We start from the raw sequence: 20955 nt of genomic DNA, 5'->3' as shown, positions 1-20955 counted from the left end.
TAACAAAACTGAATACACATTCTTCTCATAAGTCCATGGATTCTCCTTAAAAATTGATCATCTTTTAGGTTACAAGTCTAACCTCAAAAAATTCAAAAGGATATCCAAAAGACAATGAATCAATTAGCAAGAAAGATATTTGCACCAGATTATTCATTGCAACTCAATTCATAATAGTCAAGTCATGGAAGAAGCCCAAGTGTCCCTCAACCCACTAATGGATTAAAAAATTGTGTATATGTATACCATGGAATACTATGTAGCCTTAAAAAAGATGAAGCCTTTATCTCTTTTATGTTTACATGGAGGGATCTGGAATATATCCTCCTGAGTAAAGTTTCTTAAGAATGTAGGTTTATAGGAAAAGATTATCTGAAAAAAAAAGCAGAGGTTGCAATCTTACTTGCAGAAACAGAAACAGGTTCTATGAAACCTACTTATATTTACTCACACTTTCTTGTAAAAAATAGAACATAACTATAGTCCAGGATGATGTGGAGATATGGAGTGGAAGGGGAGGGGAGGGGGAGGTTCAACAGAGGGAGGGTAAAAGGCGGCAGCACACCTATGGAACATATGACAAGGGTACAAGTCAAATCTGTGAAATGTAGAACATAAATGTTTTGGCAATAATTGAGAAAATGAAATGAAAGCTATGTTGATTGGCTTAATGTAATCACATTAGATTGTATAAAAAAAATCAGCACATTGTACCCCACATATGCATGAATGTATCCATGATCTATGTGTATTTGACTTAATAAAAAAAAGAAAAAAAATTCAAAAGAACAGAAATTACTTCTTGTATCTTCTTAGACTAACACAGAATAAAGTTGAACTCAAGAGCAACATGAATCTTCATATACAAATAAAGTCATGGAAATTAAATAACCTTATGCTGAATGACAGCGTGGTCTACCATGAGATTTATAAGGAAATCATTAGATTACTTGAAAAAAAATGATAATGAAGCCACAAACTATCACAGCCTGTTGGATACTGCAAAGGCAGTTCTAAGAGGGAAACATTTTATCATTAGATGCCATCACTGAAAATAAAAGAAAGAAAGTCAAAACTGAATAGCACATCACAAGCAACTGTAAAAGGAAGAAAAATTCAGCCCCAAACTTGGCAGAAAAAAAATAACAAAATTAGAGCAAAATTCAATGAAATTGAGAACATAAGAATAATTTGGAACATCAGTGAAACAAAAAGTTTGTTCTTTGAAGAGATAAGAAAGTGTATATACCCTTAGCCAGAATACACAGAAGAAAAAAAGTAATATCTCTTATTAGTTCAATCAGAAAAAAAGGGGGGAAATAACAACAGATACCATAGAAATACTAAAGATCCTCAACAATTACTACAAAGAACTTTATGCCCAGAAATATGACAATGTAGAGGAAATGAACCAATACCCAGAAACATGCCTAACAAGACTGGAGAAACCTATGCACTGATGTCTGGATATTTTTTATTCACTTCCAAAACTACTGTCATATGTAAGGTGGGGAACCAGACTCCATGGTACCAGTCAAGGACCCAGGGCACTCTGTGCATCCTGTGAAGTGTTTACTAACTATAAATTTAGTCTAGAATAAAAATACTTTGAAGATATAAGCACTGTAAGTTAAGAATATATTGTGTAACTTTGTAATCTATGAGGGAGGAATCTGCTTGACGTGTAGTAACATTGGTGCTGTTTACTTAAGAATAAAAAGTAACAAAGAGGGGGCAGAGAATTTTTTAGGGAGATATTCTTGCTGCTTTTCAGAATCACTGACTTTTCTGTAAATAAAAGTGAAACAGTTGATCTCTCATCTACGTATCCATTGATTGGCTCAGGTGACAGACAAACTCCTTGATCCAGCAACCTATTTTGGTGACTATTAAGGGACCATTAGGTAAACAGTGTGGTGAGTACAGACCTGCCTAGGGCCCTGCTGATTCACCTGGACAGGTAAGACCAGGACATACCTTCCTGCCATTCCTTGCACTGATGAAAGAATGCTTTTTTTCTTGGAATGACTGGTGTAGTGTCCTGCTCTTACTGTCTCTCAAAATTGATGAAAAGATCCATTTCACTTTTCTTCATGTGTGCACAGGGCTTAGAGTCCCCATCTGGTTGTGCACAGGGGTTAGAGTCATTGTCTAGCATATTTTATGTGACGCTCACTCATGGGGGCTCAGTTGTCAGTTCCAGAGGACAGCCTGTTGGGTAATATTCTATCTGATTGGTTATCTTTTGAGTACCATCTATAATTAAGAAAAAGATGAAGTTTTACTGTAATTTGGTCTAGCCCTTGTTCAGTCTTAAAGGTGAAGAGAAATGGCCATTATATTGATCCTTAGATTACTATACTATTTAACAACTAGAGCTCTTTTTTCAAGGATCAGAGAAATGGGATGGGATACCCTATGTTCAAGCTTTTATTTCTGTTTGTGTACACATCTGGTATTTGTTTGTGTGTGTAGTATTTGTCTCTATTTGTATGTGTATACACATGGAGGAAAGCTCATTGAAATGAATCCTGTTTGATTGGACCACTTATGGGTCTTACTCTCTGATTAAAAGAAAATTTAAGTCCATGGTAACACTATTTACCCTAGGTATGTTTTGGGCTCTGAGGAAAGATGGTCCTTGAATGGGACCTCCAATTTTTGTGCTGTTTTGCAACTTGAATTGTTTTGTCAATGGTCAGCAAAATAAGATAAAATTTTATATGTCCAGCTTTTTATGTCTTTACATAATACACATGCAAAGAAAGAAGAGAATCTTCTGATGGTTCAGAAAACAAAGAGGGAGAAAATTTAGGCATTAGTGACAAAGAGTTATAGTACAGGGTGAGAATGATCACTGAAATCTGGCAAGCAAAATGGATGAGCCTTGTATGACCAGTATTTCTATGCTCCCATCAGCTCCAGAAGGAAAGATGAGAAAGTCAACCCTTCCTTACCCAGGGAGGGTAGCATGGGAGTGGTATCCCCATCTAAAACCCATCAGAGAACTCAATTCAGCTCAGGAACCAGACAGGAGGAGGTATGTTTCATTGATTTATTTTTTGTTTTACTGATTTATTTTTGCTGTATGTCCTGCTGAAGTTTAAGCTTGCTGGACTTTCTCATATACATTCTGTCTGCTCTCACCATCTTCACTTTCCAGATAAGGTGACTCTTGTGACTCTCTCCTTCCCAATTCAGATCTTGACACTAGGGATGAACAATCTATTCTGGCAGTGCACTTCATCTCCTGGTCAGTCCCTGATATTTGGCATAAAATCCACAAATTTGCAAAGGAGCATCAGACTCCACATGTGGAATTCCAAACCTGGCCTTCAATGGTCTCTCATAATCAGAAGGATACAGAGGGAAAGGAGAGGTGGAATGGGCCAGCAGCAGGCCCTAGGAGCAGAAATAAACTTTTCAAATGGTGGTTAACATTGTGGTAGAAATCTTTCGGAGACAGCAGTGTCCTGAAGTTCAGGACAAAAAGACATCAGGAATTTGCCCTGCTCTGGGTGGAGCACCTTACATCCTCTGCAGTCAGCTGGATCTCTGGAGAGAAATGCAGCAGGGAGTGAAGTTCACATCTGGAACTGGTGGAGACCCCATGAGCAGCCATCCTCCACATTCACAGACTCTCTAGGACTGCTTCATTTGGACAGGCTTTAGTGTAGGAACAAACTCGACTTCATCATGCCAGAATGACTGAGCATCTGGTAGCATTCTCTCTGTTATGAGTAAACAGAATGATTTTAATAACACCAGAGTAACTTCCTCTGCTCTCCTTGAATTTTGGAACCTCTATTTTCCTCTCCTATCTCCATATCTGGAGGAGAAGGTAAAATACAACACCCTATGTATTCCACAGCTTCTCTGCCATTGGGAAATAAAATCTAATTGCCCTACCCCAGTGTTCAAGTGGAATCTTAAGGTTATTTAATTTCATTTAATGGTAATGCATTTAATGCTGCAGGCTTTTGTATGAAGCTTAACATAGACTTTGTATATGATCTTTTTCCTTTTTTTCCTGAGTTTGTTGTTAAAGTAAAAAGAACCAGAAAGTAGGACATAGAGAGATGTGTAGAAAGACATGGATATGAAGATGTACTTTTAGTAAGGAAGGATAAAAGTAAAATGAATAATTTTGTATAGGAAAAAAATCTTATGTGAAAGCTTTTCATCCTAAAGTAATTGGTGGTTTAAGACAGAAAATTTAAGACAAACATTAATGATTTTAAAATGTTGAAAGTTTATTCATGTAGGTTATGGAGGTTTGTGAAGGGGAATTTAGAAATAATTTGCATGTGATGAAGTTGGTTATAAAGAAAAGGAAATCTCTAGTTAAAATTGAAAGATTCTGGACTTAAAGACAAAAATCATTCCAAGACATGATACCAAAGAAAGGCAGAGTACCAATTTGTGCAATCAAAGTGGCTTTTATTCCACCTGGTGTGAAGGCATTACACCTGAGTGCAGTGGAGAGTGGTATTCCTGACCATGAAGAATCCACACATGGGCTATGGTGGACAGGGATTTAAAGATTTAGGAGAAACTTGTATTGGTCTGTCCACTACTTCCTAGAAGGGGCATACACTCCATTCTTCCTGGTCAGGTTAGTTTTACCAGGGCAGGTAGGTGGGAAAAGTTTAGGGAGGCTGGGATTTGTCTATTCACTCTCTCCTGGGAGGGACATGCTTCCTAGGAAAGGAATCTTTCCTGGGAAGGTCAGTAATCTAATTCTACAATTCCAGTCTTTCTAATCTATTATAAGGAGGCAGGGTGTTGGGCGTGTTGTCTCTTTGGCTGCTTCCTTTAAAGAGAAGGGGCTGTGTGGACTGTCTGTAAAAAAAAAAAAAAAATGAATGGGAGGGGGAAGGGAAGTGACATTTACAGGAATACTTCTGGATTTTCAGTCTGAGCTGGTTGGTATTCAGTAAGGTGAGGATATGAGCAGTTTTAAAATGACTGTCTAGTCAATAAATCGAGAGATGAGGCAGACAATTACTGATTGGTAACTGAGAATGAGAAGGATTGTAATTATCGACTTTATCATCAGTCAAGGTCAATGGGTAGGGGAGAAAGGCCAGAATAAACAGAAAGGGTAGCCAGAGGCACAAAAATAAGAAAAAGAAAAAAGTGGGAGATTTTATAGAAAATTTCCCTCTTCAGGGAAAAAATGTTGGAAGGTGCCTTGTAGCCACAGATCTTTAGAGTCTTCAAAGACGTTATCTCAGTTTTGAATGAGAAAAATTATGGAGAAAAGGAGAAAAATCAAGGAGGAATGTTACACATTTAATAGGTAGTGAACTCTTCTGGGATCCTGGTGAGTTTTAAGGTGGTGGGGGACAGGCCTTGCAAATTCCAGTGAGAGATCATTCTTCAGAATTGGAAAATTGTCTGTAGGATTCCATTTTATTTGGTATCAATCAATCCAAACTGGGGGGGGGGGTTCACGAGGTGAACAGTCATGGGAATGCTGTAAGAACAGTGTGAGGGCCTGTCCAGTGAAGATATAAAGTCTTGTGGGGCAAGGGAGATTTGAAAAGAACTTGTTGCCCTGCCAATTGTTCTGTGATTTTCTCTGATGAGGATTGGAGTAAAAGCTGAGTTTTTGTTTTTCTAAGTTTGTCTCTAGTTTCCTGGAGTATGGGAAAATGGTTTCCTATGATGGAGTTTGGGTGGAGTCTCTAGGACCCAGATTAATAGTTATACCACATTATTTCAAGGGACTGTAAAAGAGGGGTTTGTGAGGGCTAGAGCAAATACAGATTAGGCAGTGGGGAGAAGCTTAATCCAATCCTGTTTGTGTTGGAGTACACATTTGGTGAGATGTTGCTTAAGAATGCTAATCATATGTTCTACTTTCCCTGGTGATTGGGGCCTGTAAGTCACATGTAGGCATCACTGAATTCCTAGGGCCTGTGAGATTTGGAAGGTAATCTGGCTAATGAAAGCTGGGACATTGTTGCTCTGAATAGAGCTGGGGAGACCAAATCTAATAATAATGTGGTGAAAAAGAGTGAAGACAAATTCTCGGTTTTTTTCTTCTGTTGTGGAAAAGGCTTCAACCCATCCTGAGAAAGCATCTACCCAAACTAGAAGAAGTTTATATTTCTGTACAGGAGGCATGTGGGTGAAGTCAACCTGCCAGTCTTGTCCGGGAATTTGGCCTCAAGCCTGATGTGTGAGAAAAGGGGGTGTTTTTATGGCTCCCTGGGGTGAGTGTCCAGTATATACTGTGCATGACTGGGTTATTTGTTTTAAAAGGGAAGATAGTTGTGGGTGAGAAAAAAGTGGGAAAAGAAGAATTCAAAGAGGCTTGAAGGCAATGTGAAGACTATTGTGGAGGGAAGACAGGATTTTATGTACTTGGGAGGAAGGAAGAACAAATTTTCCCTGTTGAATGAACCATCTTTCCCATGTGGGAAGATGCCAATAATTGTTTTGTTCTTCAGATGAATATACTGAAGAAAATATATATAACAAGTACTGTCCTTCTTGGGGGCAGCATAAGGGTGCTGTGCTGCTTACTTGACTTCCATATCAGCCATTTGATTACCTTTGGAAATTGGGTATGTTTTACTTTGGTGACCTTTACAGTGAATAATAGCAACTTCCTTTAGAAGGGTAGCTGCATTTAGGAAGTCTTTAATGATTGTGGCATTGATGACAGTGGAACCTTGGGTGGAAATGTATCCCCTTTCTTATCGTATGGCTGCATGGTGATGGATTATGTGTAACGTGTACTTGGAGTCTGTGTATATGATGATGTAGCAGTCTCATGTGAGTTGCAAATCTTTAGTGAGGGCTAAGAGTTCTTCTTGTTGTGAGGAAGTGCCAGGGGCAGAGTAACAAGGGTGATAATGCAGGAGAAAGTCATGATGGCAAAATCTGCTTTGGCAATGGAGTGAGAAGCGGGCTTAAAAGAACTGCCATAGATAAAGTAGGTGTCTTTGGGATTAGGTAAGAAAAAAAGAGAAATTCTGGGGAAAGGGTATAGTGTTATTGTAATTAAAGGCCTGCAATCATGAAATGAGTTCTAAGAAGTGTGAGGGTCATGTGAGTGGAGAGCAGCTAATGCACTTGAGGGGTTATATGCTTTACCAGAGAGAAACTGAAGGTTTGGGTCTTCTATAAAAAGGATCAAGAGCTGAAGTAAATGAGGTGTGGAGATTAAAGATAACAAGTGTTGGTGTTATAAAAGGGATGGAATATTATAGGGGGTAAGTAAATATGTGGTAGCACGGTGAATGAGTTCCTGGGCTTCTAGGAGAAGGAGAGCAGTGCCTGCTAGGGCTCAGAGGCAAGAGAGCCAGCCTTGCTGTGAATTCTGTTTTTTGAAAGGAAGGCTATTGGAAGGTAATCATTGTGAAGTCTTTGTGTTAGAACCCCAAGTGCACATTCTTTGTGTTTTGACACTGAAGGATAAAATGGATATTGGGGATCAAGGAGATGAAGGGAAAGTGTTTGGGACAAAAAAGATTGTAGGAAGTGGAACGAGTTTGACCAAAGTTGGTGTGGGTAAAGTGTTTGGGACAAAAAAAAATTGTAGGGAGTGGAAAGAGTTTGACCAAAGTTGGTGTGGGTCTAGGAGGTTGGTTGTGGAATGCTTATCAACAGTGTATACAGGTTTAGCCAAGACCACAAAATTGGGAATCCAGGCTCTAAAATATCCTAGAACTCTCAGGAAACAGAAGAGGTAATTTTTCATTTGAGGAAGGGGTAAGGAGGAGATAGCATGAACCTGGTCATGAGGAATGAGTTTTTCCCATCCCTTTAAGATAATGCCGAGATATTAGACAGAGGGAGAGGTTAATTGGGCTTTGGAAGGGGAAACTCTATAGCCTTTGGTAGCAAGGAAAGAGTAAGTAAATGCTGTCTTGTCAGGAGACAGTGGGGAAGGGCTTCATAAAACATGGTCATCTACATACTGGAGAATTGTGGAATTCCCCAGTAAAGATAACTGCCAGAGATTGCCCTGATGTGTTTGTCCAAAGTAATGAGGGTTATCTCTAAATCCCTGTGTGAGAACTATCCAGGTTAGTTGTTGCCTGGTAGTGGAGTCAAGGTCTGTCCAGGTGAAGGCAAAGAGGGTCTGGGAGAGTTTGTGAATGAGGATGGTAAAGAAGACATTTCTGAGATCAAAAACTGTGTAGTGGAAGGTGTTGGAAGGAATGGTAGGAGGAGGGTATAGGAATTAGGGACTACTTGGTGAATAGGCTGGACAATTTTATTAATAGCATGTAAGCCTTGCACTAACCAATATGAACCATCAGTTTTCTTTACAGAAAGGATGGGAATATTATAGGGTGAGTTAATAGGTCTGAGACTACCAGCTTACAGGAGTTTTAGGATAAGTGGTTTAATTCCCTTGAGGGCTGCCTTGTGGATTGGGTATTGTTTAAGGGAAGAGTATGAATGTTAGGATTAGAAACCAATGAGAATGGGTGTATGATGGGAGGCTATAGAAGGAAGAGAAGTGTCCCATATGGTAGGATCTATGGGAAGGTCAGATTGAGAGAACAAAGGTGTTCTTGGGGAGGAGCTGGAGAGGGGCAGGATGGGTAGTGAGAGGTGAGAGCTGATGGGAATTGTCAATGTTTCTTGAAATTTTGAGACAATATCTCTACCTCATAGGGAAACATTACATGAGGGAATAATAAGGAATGAATGTGAGAAAGAGTGTCCAGAAAGCATGCACCATAAAGGTGGCATAGCATGGGGGTGGATTACATTACTGTCACTACCCTTCACTGGGATGTCTTCCTCTCAAAGGACCTTTGTAAGATGACAGAGTGGAAAAGGTTCCCCCCCATGTAGAAATTGGCTTACTTTCCACTAAAAAAAAATCGCCCTGAGTTGAGATTTTGTAATTATCCAGGGGGCGCTCTGATCCTCCATGAACCATCAATTTTCAACAGCTAGACCCAGAAGGTCAGGAAATTCAGGCCTGTTTTGTGTGTGTTCATGAACCAAGTCCTTAAAAGATTCTGGGCAGAATTCAGCCCCATCCTGGGAGTGACTACAAACCAAATTCTCAGAACTTGGGCAGTCAAACTTCCAATGAGGGCCTCTGCAGACTGGACATGGTTTTGGGGGAGATTTGGGTTTGGATTAGGGTATAGTCTTGTCCAGTGACCTGGCCTGCTACATTTTAAACATGGGCCAGGGGGAAATCTCGTTCTTTCAGAGAAGTTTCTGGGCTTTGTCTAATGGCAGAAGCCAATAACTGGAGTTCTGAGAGCCATTGCCATTCAAAAGCATCCTCAAGGTTATTCAAAACTTTAAAAGCCAGGTTAATAAGATCTCACTGAGGGGGCTGAGGGCCCTGGGGGAGTTGGAGTTTTTTCCAGATATCAGGTGTAGTCTGAGGATAAAATGCATGTTAATAATGAATTTGCCCTCATCACTCTCTGATAGGGTAGTATATCAATGGAGAGCTTCATTAAGACCAGCTAAAAACTAGGCAGTATTTTCATCCCATCTCTGGGTTATTTCTTTTAAGTTATCATAATTGACAACTTTGTGGCCTGCTTTTTCTTTTTTCAGGTTTTGGCTGGGGGTCAGTTTGAACCCGTTACCTCCTCTGGCATATAGGGCTGGCTCCCTACTCCTTTGAGTCACAGGCACTGCCCATTATGGCCTGCGTTTTTTTTAGTCCTTCTAAGAGACACTGGATCATGTGATTACACAGGTGGACCCCAGTAGGATCAGTTTAGTAACTCCAATTAGGGTCCTCCTAGAGAATGGCCCTAGTGCCCTCTGGCAGGGTTTGATCTATTCTACGTAGGCATTAATCTGGGCTTGAGTACAGACTTGCTCTCTTTCCTCTGAAATTAGAGTGGAGGTGAGGATGACATATAAATCATGCCAGGTTAAAATGATCTGTAGAGAATGAACCTAGTCTTTGACTAACATGGGAGAGGTCTGAGAGAGACACTGGGACATGAACCATGACAATGTCCTCCGTTCCCACAACTTCTCTTAGGGCATATAGGGTTTGTGATATTTTGAAACTGGGAGGTTCAAAGATGTGGCCAGACCTTGTATGGGACAGGGAAACTGGGTCTCTCACTTTTTTATTTTCTGTCCCAGGTCCAGAATTATTTTTTCTATTATTGCGTATTGGGGAAGTGGAGAAGGGGGGAGGGGTGGAAGTTTGCAGGTAGGGAGGAAATTGGGGTGGTAATCTGCTGGATAGAAAGAAGACAATGGAGATTCAGATAAGTAGAAAAAGTCGGTGTTCACAGGAAACACAGGGAAGGAATATTTCAGAGTGTGAGAAATGCGTGGATGTAAGGGATTTCTGACCATTTGTCTAATTTGTGACAATAATTTTTGAGATCAGTGAGAATTGAGATATCAAAGGTGCCATGTTTATGCTGATGTGAACCATTGCCAAGTTTGTACATAGGCCAAACAGTATTACAGAGAAAGATGAGACATTTAGGCTTAAGGTCAGGATAGAGACATAGAGGCTTGAGGTGAGTTAGAAGACAGATTAGAGGTTGACTGGGAGGTGCCCATATAGAAAAATAGAGGTAGAAAATGACAAGATTAGGGGTGGTGCCTGGGGCTCAAAGGAGTAGGGTGCCGACCCCATATGCTAGAGGTGGCGGGTTCAAACCCAGCCCCAGCCAAAAACTACAAAGAAAAGAAAAAGAAAGAAAAGAAAATGAATGTGATTAAAACTAAGATATAAAGAGAACTTTTGAGGATGAAAAAGGAGGAACAAAATGACCAAGACTGCAGCCAGAGAGTAATTGGACTCTGTGTGCGGCTGTTAGCTGAAAATAAAGGGAACTTTCAAAGAGGAAAAGGGGGAACAAAACAACCAAGACTATAGCCAGAGGGCAGCTGTTGGCAAAATGTTGATCCAGACCTCTGGGGTGGTACTGGATGGGTGAACCTGGCTCACGGAACCACCAAAAATGGTCCAGCCCACAGTAAGACAGTGGACCGAGGAGTCTGACTCATAAAGGCTGGCATCAGGAGATTACCCAGACTCTCTACATATGAGTTTGGTCAAATGAGGGCCTGTCCTCTGCACATGACCTTAACCAGCTGATGGTATGACCCACAGTAGGACACCAGATAGGTGGGACTGGGGTCAGAGAGTACCTGTCCTCTGGGTGCAAATGCCAGCTGGGAGGGTAAAAGGTGCAGCAAGAGTGTATACAAATGCTTAAAAACTCAGAAAGAGAGTGTCGGAAAAGGAGGAGTTAGAGTAGGAATGGGAAAAAGAAAGAAGTTCAGAAAAAGTTTTTAGATAAGGACTCACCTCAGTAGTAAATAGATGAATTTTAGGCAAGGTCAGAGAGTATTCCATTTCTCTTTGTCTTGTGAGAATAAGGGTCCATTTGGTTAGGACCCACAGGATATGTTTTTGACCCCCTAAAAGGCTTCTCCCCAGCAAGTCATGGCACCATATGAAAGGTTCCAGACCCAAAGATAAAATTCATTCTGAGGCATAAGACCAAGGGAAGGTGGAGTCCCAATTTGTCCAATCAAAGTTGTTTTTATTACACCTGGATTGGAGGCAATACACCCAAGTGTAGGTAGGGTTAATTTCCTTATTAGGAAGAAATCCACACAAGGCTATGGTGGACAGGCATTTAAAAGGTTAGAGAATACAGGATTGGTCCATCTACTACTTCCTAGGAAGGTCATACACTCCATTCTTCCTGGTCTGGTTAGTTTTACCTGGGCAAGTAGGTGGGAAAAGTTTAGGGAGGCTGGGATTGGTCCATTCACTATTTCCTGGGAGGGACATGATTCCTAGGAAAAGGATCCTTCCTGGGAGGTTTGGTAATCAGATTCTATCAAAAACAACAAAGTTTCCTGTTCTTGATTTATAAGACTCATGTTTAAAACCTTCTGGATTTCTGTTTTTTATATACACAGTTTTAAAATAATGAGAAAATGTATCAAAAGTTCAGAACTCAAATGATCGATATATCACTATAGAATTAAAATGCAGTTTGTTAAACTGTTTACCTTTTTGCCTGCCAAAAACTGTGGTTTCTGTTATTAGTGTCCTTGAGATAAGGTACCAGCACTTAGCAGAAGATCCAAGGTCAGTTACTCATTTGGAACTGGGGGGGGGGGGTCCTCTTTTCTTTTTAAAACAGCAGCCACTTTTCTTTTGTAAATTGGCACTGCTCTGTCTGGCTCTTAGAGTTAACAAATGGCTTCTTTTGATGTATATTATATTCCAGAACTTGATTTCCTCCTTTTCATTTGTTCAGGAAAGGTGTTCACAAGGAAGGTGTCAGATATTGAGCAGTTCTAATTTTCAGACTCTGTATTTTCAACTACATAACAAGATGTATTTTTTTCCACTTAGAGGCTATCCAATTGCAGATTCTGGTTACCACTAGGTATCAACACTGACAACAACCACCAGGTGTCCACCTAAATGAAAATGATCATGCTTCTGAACAACTGCACTCCTTAGCTATGGCCCTCTGAATGGACATCTAATCCCACCCTGACAGAGAACTGATTCCAGAACCCACTACTCACTTTCCCCCTTGTCAGCAAAGAAGCAGTACGAGTGGTAAATGGCCCTTTGCACAAAGAATTGGCTCTACCATTCAGATGAGAAATGTTAAAATAGGCAGTTAGACATAAGCGGGACAGGGGAAGATACAGCTAGGCTATATTGGTTATTCTGAACTGGCTTGAGTAGGGTGACCAGACGTCCCGATTTTGGCAGGACAGTCCCGCTTTTCAACAATTTGTCCCAAGTCCCATGACGTTTTAAAAAAGTCCTGATTTTTGGAAAGAATGCACGAATAGGCTGGAGAACAAGAAGGGAATATACGGTTTTCAGCCGCCATATGGCTATTTCGCCAGAATATGAGTTTTATATTATTTTTGTTAATTTTATAATGTTAAATTGTAATAAATAATTGCTGAGAAGTGATTATCGAGAACTGCTTATCAAAGTTTGCATTGTTGTGAGGCCCTGCCCACCCCATCCCCTGCCCTGCACCCCGCCCCAGGCCCTCGCTCCGCCCCTGCTCCACCCCCATTCTCCCCCTCTCCGCCCCCACTCCGCTTCCCTGGCCATGTTGTCCCGCCTTACAGATGTTAAAATCTAGTCACCCTAGGCTTAAGTCATGAGGGCTTGAGTTGTTATTCTAAATTGTCCTACTGAGTTAACAGGGAAATGGAGTAGATTAAGATTTTACAAGTGGATTTCCCAGGGTTAGAAATTAATCAATGTCCTGGGGACTTTCTAATATGGACAGACATATGTGATCATATGTTATACTAACTTGGGTTACTTTGGGAACAGCTTGATTAAGACTCTATGGAGGGTGTTCCCAAAGGAGAACAGAAAACATGTCAAGGGAGGTCTCCAAGGATTAACCAAATGTTTGGTTTATAATAGAAGCTCTTTAAGATACACATACAGTTAAAGTAATGGTAATAATTTCTCAAAATGTAGACTTTCTGCCTTTCATCAGAATGAAAATGGATGGACTCATTAATGCCCACATGCATTGGGCATCTCAGACCCTTCTTGCCCCATGTGTAGGACATGTAGTACCCACTAGACACATCCAGTAGGTATACTTAGGATTTACATCTCTCAGGCATCTGCCATAGTGATATGCACCTGTTAAGTCTGGCTGAATATGTCTCCTTATCTATTTTTGTGGTGCCTGCTGTGACTATGAGTCTTAATATTCAAGTTGTTCGCTTGGCCTGGGCTATGACAAAAGCCTTAAATGATGCTTCTGAAACTATAAACACTATTATTGCAGAATTGGGACAGTTTAAAGAAATAGTATTAAGAAATCAGGCTACAGTGAACTACTTATTATTGAAACATAAACATGGTTGCCAAGATTTCAAAAATATGTGTTGTTTTAATTTGTCAGATAATAACTAATTAAAAGGAAAATACAAACTGTTAATAATAAAATACAGGACATAGAAGGATTCTATGACACTGAAGTAAAAACACTGTGGTCCTTGTTACCTGACATTGGCTGGCTATGCACAACAAGAGCCGTAGTGGGGGAGGTCCTCTTGTTAGGACTTCTAACATGTTTTTATATATATTGTTCTGTAAAAAAGTCTGTGTGCTTTCTTGTCTCTGTGCTAACTATGTGTATTTCTAACTAATGTTCCTATGACTCCAAAGTTAATACCTTAAATCATACCTATTATTTCCATACTAAATCAAAATAAAAATTCATAGATATGGACCTGTGAACACAAAGAGGGGAAAATATGACCAGGCACTGTTCACCTGAACAGCCATTTCATGCAGAACACTGCTAGAAAGGCCCTAAGAAGGCCAGAGAAGCCTATGTGGTGACATCTAGAGATTGTTTATTCACTTCCAAGACTACTTTTATAGATAAGCTTGGAAACTGGACTCCATGGTACCAATTTAGGACTGAGGAGACTCTGTGCACCCCGTGAAGAGTTGGCTAACTATAAATTTAGTCTAGAATAACAATGCTTTGACGATATAACCACTTTAACATAAAAAGATATTGTGTAAGTTTGTAACCTATGAGGTAGGAATCTGTTTGACATGTAATATATTGCTGCCGTTTGTTTTTACTGTAATAATAAAAAGTAACAAAGGAAAAAAGAGTGGGCAGAAGTTATTTGGGGAGATAGCCCCATCCCACTCTAGGGTCACTGGCTTTTCTGTAAACAAAAGTGATACTGTTGATCTGCCTCTCTGTTGACTGGCTTGGATAACTGGCAGAAGGACTGCTTGATCCGGCAACATGGTTACCTACATGTAGAAGGCTGAAACTGGATCCACACTTCTCACCACTGACAAAAATTGATACTCACTGGATAAAATATTTAAATTTAAGACACAAAACAATAAAAATTCTAGAAGAGTGTGTGAGTAAAATGCTTGAAAATATTGGCCTGGGAAAATTACAGCAAAACTAAAAACAAATAAATGGCATGTGATCAAGCTAAAAAGGTTCTACACATCTAAGAATATCACAACCAAAGCAAACAGACAGCCTTCACAATGAGAGAATATTTTTGCATATTACAAATGTGACAAAGGCCTAATACTGATACTGATAATCTACATAGAATTCAAGCTAACCAACAAGAAAAGAGAAAACAACTCCATTTATAAGTGTGTGAGAGACAGACTTGAACACAAACTCTGAAGATGATAGATGAATGGTCAGCAAACACATGAAAAAAGGCTCAGCATCTTCAATCATCAGATTAATGAAAATTAAAACCACTATGAGATATCACATCATTCCAGAAAGATCACTCCACATCATAAAGTCCCAAATCTGGCAGCGTCTGTGGCTCAGTGAGTAGAGTGCCAGCCCCATATAACAAGGGTGGTGGGTTCGAACCTGACCCCAGCCAAACTGCAACAATAAAAATATAGCTGGGAATTGTGGTGGGTGCCTGTAGTCCCAACTGCTTGGGAGGCTGAGGCAAGAGAATCACCTAAGCCCAGGAGTTGGAGATTGCTGTGAGCTGTGATGCCATGACACTCTACTTAGGGTGACAAAGAGAGACTCTGTCTCAAAATAAATAAATAAATAAAGTACCAAATCTTGTGGATGTGGAGAAAAGAGAACACTTCTACACTGCTGTTGGATTTGAAAACTGATACAACCTTTATGGAATGAAATAAGGATAATGTTTAAAGAACTAAGTCAACCTTTCATTTGATTGTGGAATTCATTACAAGGTATCTACTCAGAACAAAAATAATTTTACCAGAAAGATATTTATATAAGAATGCTTATTCCAGCCCAATCCATAATTGCCAAGTTCTGGAAACAACTCAAATGCTCATTAACCCATGAGTAGATTAACAAACCGTAGCATATGTATACAATGGAGTACTGTTCAGCCATAAAAAAAAATATGAAGAATTCACACCTTTTATGTTTACCTGGATGGAGTTGAAATTCATTCTTCTTAGTAAGGTATCTCAAGAATGGAAAAAAATTCAGTGTACTCAATACTAAATGAAAACAATACATAAACAATTACACACCCACAGGAACAACAACAACAAAAAACCACAAATATAGTCTAGCAAGGTATAGGGTAGAAGAGGGAGAGAGAAGGGGGAAGGTGATTGGTGGCAGGACGGAGGGCAATTGATGGGATCTTACTTAATGTACACAAGGTGAGGGTGCTCAGCATGCCCCCTGGGAGAATTGCTCTACTACAACTTCTACTTTACCTTGAAAGTGAGAATAAAGTGACCTAAATATTTGCACCCTGATATTAATTTTAAATAAAAGAATGTTTATTTGGGAAGCAATTCAAATAAATAAGTAAATAGAGGATGAGGTGGAAAAATCTTTTGAGCCAAGAAGTTAGCGATTACAGTAAGCTAAGATTGAGTCACTGCACTACAGCCTGAGCAACATAGCAAGACTTTAACTCTGAAAATTGAAAGAAAAAGAAGTAGAACAAATAGTAGGATTGAATTATTTGTAGCATATATATTTTTAAATATTGCACACAAAGAAAAGCTCAGACCTAGGGAGGTTCACTGGAGAATTCTATCAAACTTTTAAAGAATTAATAACTATTCTCTGAAAAATTTTGAGAAAAAATAATGAAAGAGGTACTGCTATTAAAAAAGTTAAAACATGACTATGTACTATATCATTGTATTTATGTGACTGGAAATGATTATAACTAAAGGTTCATAAAACACACCAATAATTGCCACAGGTAAATATCAGGCAAGGGACAATAAATAGGTAGCATGAGGAAAGATATTTGAGGTAATATTACTCTTCCAAATTTTGATTATGGTTGTGTTTACCAGACTTAATGCATTGTTTTTCAAAATTTATTTTTATTTCAATAGATTTAGGCATTACAAGTGCTTTCTGTTACATGGATGAATTTTATACTGTGTAAATCAGAGATTTTAATATACTCATCACCAAATAGTGTACATTGCACCTGAGAGGTAATTTTTATCTCTCATTCCTTTCCTACCTTTCTCCTTCTTACTTTCCAATATCCATTACACTATTTGGACCATTATTTAGCTCCCATTTATAAATGAGGACATGGGATATTTGTTTTTCCTGAGATACTTCACTTAAGATAAGGTCTTTGGGTTTCATTCAAGTTGCTACAAAAGATACTTTATATCTTTTTATAGCTGAGTAGTGCTCCATTGTGTGCATGCACACGAACATATGTATGTATCACATTTTATTTATCCACTCATCAGTTGATGAGCGCTTATGTTCATTCAATACCTTTGCAAATGTGAATTGTACTGTGATAAACATTTGATTACAACTGTATTTTTGATATAAGATTTTTTTGCCTTTGGGTAGAATCCTAGTTGTGAGATTGCTGGATCAAATGGTAGGTATACCTTTATTTCTTTGAGGAATCCTTAATCATAATACTTTTTTCCCATAGAGGATGCAATAATTTACATTTCCAGAGAAATAAATGTTACCTTTTCACTGTATCCATGCTAACATCAATTATTTTTTTTGAAATTGATTACTATTTTCATTTCACTGTTGTCTGAGAAGTTATATGGTGTCATGTTGATCTTTTAAAACTTGCTGAGACTTGTTTTTTGTCAATGATATAATCTATTTTGGAAAATATTGCATATGTTAATGAGAAGAAAGTATATTCTTCAGTTTTCAGGTAGAATGATCTGTAGATGATTTTAAATCCATTAATTCTAGAGTCCCATTTAATTCCAGCAATTTTTTTGTTGATTTGCTGCTTCAGTGATCTTTCTATTTCTGTCAGTGAAGTAGAGAATTCCCAGGATCCTATTATATTGTTCTTTATTACTTTCCTTAATTCTAATACAGTTTTTTGTTGATTATTGGATATCCTGTGTTAGGTGCATCTATATTTAGGGTTCTTATATATTTACATTGAAGTGCCCCCTTTATCACTGCATAAAAGCTGTGTTAGTCTTTTTTTTTTTTTTACTGTTGTTAATTTTAAGCCTATTTTATCTAACATGAGAATAGCTACTCTTGCTAGCTTTTGATTTCCATTGAATTGTTTTCTCTTCTGAGATCAGTTTTTTTTAATTATTATTCAATCATAGCTATATACATTAATGCATTTATGGGGTATAATGTGCTGGTTTTATATATAATTTGAAATACTGTCATCAAACTCGTGAACATAGCCTTCTCTGAACTTTCTTAATTAAGACATTTATACTCACCACTTTAGTAGGTTTGACATGTACACTAGTAAAATGCACCATAGGTGTGGTTTGACCTATTACCGTCCCTCCACCCATCCTCACCTCCCCTTCCCCTTTTGATTCCCCTTCATTTTGGGCTGTAGTTGGGTTATAGCTTTCATATGGAAGTGTGGGTCCTTCTATATTTGTTTCATAGTAGGCCTGAGTACATTGAATATTTTTTCTTCCATTCTTGAGATACTTTGCTAAGGAGATTATGTTCCAGCTCTGTCCATGTAAACATAAAAGAGGTAAAGTCTCCATCTTTTTTTAAAAATTAAAAAATATATATTTGAGAATATTTTTGGATTTAACTATTTTCTAGGTTTAACATTAGTACAAAATATTTAAGCAGTTGCTAAATAGGTACTTGAAAATAACATAGTAAGAATTTGTTTCAGTACCCCATATTTACCTTCAAAATTTTATTGAATTGGATGACAAAATATTATCATTCTCTAGAGGAAAAGCCTAAAATTACATTGTTTTTCAAAATAACACAGATACTAATATTCAGAACGTTAACACCAAATATGTCCTACTGCAATCCTCATGCTGTCACATACCAGCACAAGAGAGGGACCTCTCACCACCTGGTGTGAGAAGGGAGAGTTGACCTGAGTGGAAATGGTGGGAAGTTGAGAAGTGAAGTCAGAAAACAGGGAGAGGTGAAGACAGACAGGAGACGTGAGATAGGATGGCGTTGGGAGGGCTGACACAGCTGATGACTGCAGTCAGCCCCTAAACCATGAAAACAGATTTATACAGCATCTTAACAGGGCTGCATAAGTCTTAGCACATTGGGTAGAGGTCATCCTTAAAGAGGAAAAGCTGTGCTTGCTGATAATGAGGAAAGTATGCATGGGCTACGTGACTTTTGGAAGGTAAAAACAATGTTGTTAAGGGATAAGTGGTGGGGGGACAGTCCCTGAGCATTACCCAGGCTGTGAGGGCCCTGGCAGACACAGCCTACTCCCCACATATCCTCCATTTTTATTTTATATCTTTTCTAATTCATGAATAAACAATTTTAGTTGGAGGAGTCATTTGACTTCTCTACAGAAGACAAAAACGTCTTTAGCCATTGGGCAGGACTACAAGTGTCCAAATGACACCTTGTATAGCAAACATGACAAATAGTAGTCACTAGTAGAAAAACTTCTGAGGGGTAAGGGGCTTGCCACAATGTTGCGCCAGCTTCTTCAGTTGTTCCTATGTCAGGGGCTTTGCATTCCATGAGGTCTTGGCTCAGCAATGAATCTCCCAGGGTGTTGGTCTCAGTTTCTTCAAGAAGTTCCTCTGGCACTGATCAGGGTACCAACGAGGGCTGTCAGCTGTTTTAAGAAAAACACAAACATATCCTCTCCCCTATATCAGAACAAGATCAGGCCAAATACCTGTTAGAGGATCTTTCCATAGCACCCCAGGATGTTAGAATTAAGTGCATTTCAAAAACATTTTGCTGCTGTGTCTCTCTCTGGATATTAACATTCAAAGTAAAAGGGGATGAGAGAAAAGGTTATGAGGTGTATTGGGGTATATCTCCCCCTTTTGTGATTTAAACATTTAAAGTTTAAGAGTGTGATGAACTCATTTGACAATTCCTTGGCCTGAAGGTTCTATGGAATACGTGTTTTGAGAGCGATAGAGAAAGTGGAGCAAAAGGAAAAGGCTTTACTAGTATCAGCAAGACCATTATCTGTCCTAATGAGTGGTGGAATTCCTAAAACAGCAAAAGTATTTAAACAATCAGCAATAACATAAATAACATACTTAACAGTTTCACCAGAGTGCAGAGGCAAAAATGAAACCATAGTAGGTGTCAACTATAAGATGAACAAAAGAAAGTTTTAAAGAACATGGGTCATATCCATTTGCCATAATGGACCTGATAAGAGACCATGAAGGTTCACACCAAAATGAGGAACAGATGATAAGCAAAGCATTTGTCATCTGCAGGATGTAGAGAAATAGTATATAACAATGTGTGGGGGAATCCTGAATCAATCCTCTCTCTCCAAATAGAAGCTCTAACTGCCATAGGGGAAAAGGGGCTCTGATTACTACAAACTGCTTCCTGCTGAAGATGGGTGATGATATGGGGGTGGGGGAAGTTAGAGGTTACTCAATCTTAACTTCAGAAGTAGGTAGGTTTCCCCAAGCTTGTAAAGCTATTTGATTTTCTGATAGACTTCAGGTGGATAGAAGCCCGAGCCCCTCTAAAGGAAAAGGAATGTTATTTTGTCTCCCTTCTCAGCAGCCTAATCGGCTCATTCTAACCTCCACACTGAACAATCTCCTCCAGAAAGGCAAGCCTTAGCAACTGACTTCCAGTCATCAGGAGGGAGACCATCACCAAAGTATCTACCAAAGCCAAAGTAGAAGGAGCTGCGTGACCATATCTGTCTCAACTCCCCGAGGGTCTCAAAAGAAAGACTGATGCTCTCTAATACAGCTGTCTTGCTTGCTGATCTTCAGCCTCTGACACTGGGAAGTAAAAAAAGCCATTTAGACATTCGAGCTTGTGCCAGGGTCTTTTGTAATGGAGATGTAAATGAAGATTTTAACTTTAGTCCCTTGCTTCAGTGCCACAAAAGGAGGCAGCATTAATAGTTCCTTCCTTGGGAAACATCTTGAACAAAATATTTCCAGCTTTTGCTCTTAACCTTACTGTTTCTACAATTTTTACCCCTACCCTTCCACAGCTTTTACCCTTAACTTTC

The sequence above is a fragment of the Otolemur garnettii genome, unplaced genomic scaffold, assembly GCF_000181295.1.
Source record: "Otolemur garnettii isolate 467f Iridium unplaced genomic scaffold, OtoGar3 scaffold00227, whole genome shotgun sequence".
Lineage (NCBI taxonomy): Eukaryota > Metazoa > Chordata > Mammalia > Primates > Galagidae > Otolemur > Otolemur garnettii.
This window is presented reverse-complemented; position numbering follows the sequence as displayed.